This window comes from Pyxicephalus adspersus, chromosome 9 (genome assembly GCF_032062135.1).
Source record: "Pyxicephalus adspersus chromosome 9, UCB_Pads_2.0, whole genome shotgun sequence".
Taxonomy (NCBI): domain Eukaryota; kingdom Metazoa; phylum Chordata; class Amphibia; order Anura; family Pyxicephalidae; genus Pyxicephalus; species Pyxicephalus adspersus.
In genome coordinates this window covers 49,894,413-49,895,647 of record NC_092866.1, presented here as the reverse complement: position 1 = coordinate 49,895,647, position 1,235 = coordinate 49,894,413, and the positions used below count along the sequence as shown (strand labels likewise).

General features: G+C 35.1%; 1 non-coding gene across 1 annotated transcript; it reads right to left on the bottom strand.

The window, feature by feature from the left end:
- Positions 1–729: 729 nt before the first annotated feature.
- Positions 730–836, bottom strand: LOC140338748 (U6 spliceosomal RNA). Its single transcript, XR_011922313.1, has one exon. It is a non-coding gene; the product is annotated as a U6 spliceosomal RNA (small nuclear RNA).
- Positions 837–1,235: the final 399 nt, after the last annotated feature.

Sequence of the window (1,235 nt, the reverse complement as noted above, 5' to 3'; positions counted from 1 at the left end):
GAATATACCCTCCAGTTAATGTCAAATTCCAATTCACTTTAAATTTTAAATTCCTTGCAGATGCTTTTCACACAATTTAGGTGAATGTTTCCACAATTTTGTGCCGATGCTCAATGCAGATCAGGCTCCGTGTGTTGGTTTTCCCAAATGCAATGCAGTGATTATATTTGTGCTGTTGTTACTGTCAATATTACCCAGATGGAAGAACTGTAAGGAATTTCATCAATGATTTGAATTTCAGGATTCTTGTCCTGCCCATCAAATTCCTCTTTGAAGTGAAAAGTGTTGGCCTGTTGCTGCAGCTTGCAATCTACTATTGGAGTAGAAAATGATAATGAAATAATGGTATGGAGTTATTCGGGTGGCATTTTATTAAATGGTAGTTTATTCTTAAAAGCCACATACATCAATAATTATTATAGATGAGAGAAAGTTTTAGTAAAAATCAGTAGATTCTTTGCAAAATACTTTGGAAACAATTTTGGGGGGGGGGTCTTTAGTGGCATTGAAGGGTACAAACGAATCTGCATGGCTACTAAGAGTTAGAAAGTTTCTTTTATTTTATTGACCATTTTTTTTCTCCTCAACAGCACTATCATTAAATAGAGGTTGCAAATGACAGACGAATACAGACAGGGACATAGGCGGAGAGGACCCTGCCCCAAAGAGCTTACAATTTAGGAGGTGGGGAAGTCTCACACAATAGGCGGGGGTGATGGGAAGTAGTAAAAAAATATGGAATGCTGCACAAGTTTGCGTGTCATCCGTGGGCAGGGGCCATGCTAATCTAATCTGTATCATTCCAATTTTAGTACATGTGCTGCAGAAGTGAGCACATATACTGGAAAATAAAAATAGTTTTGAAATATTAAAGCAACAGTGCAATTCTTGGGCAATGCACAAAATAGAGAAAAAATATGAAAATCACTAAATGAAAATAACCAAAATACACCAAAAAAAAAACCCTGAAAACATGTTAACCAAACAAAAAAACATTGCTAAAGCAGCTCAATGAGTGGAGGTTTCTGTTTTGACAAAATCTTAAGAACAATTTTAAAGCTAAAATCACTCTTTTTTATGATGTGGGAGATTGAATGACCACATGATGAGGTGAGCAACAATTTCAAAATTTCTGATAGTAAGTAAAATGGAAATCAATTATAATTAGGTATTTGGTGCAGCAGAAATATAAAAATTAAATCTAAAACACTCAACACATTTTTGCCCCAGAAAAT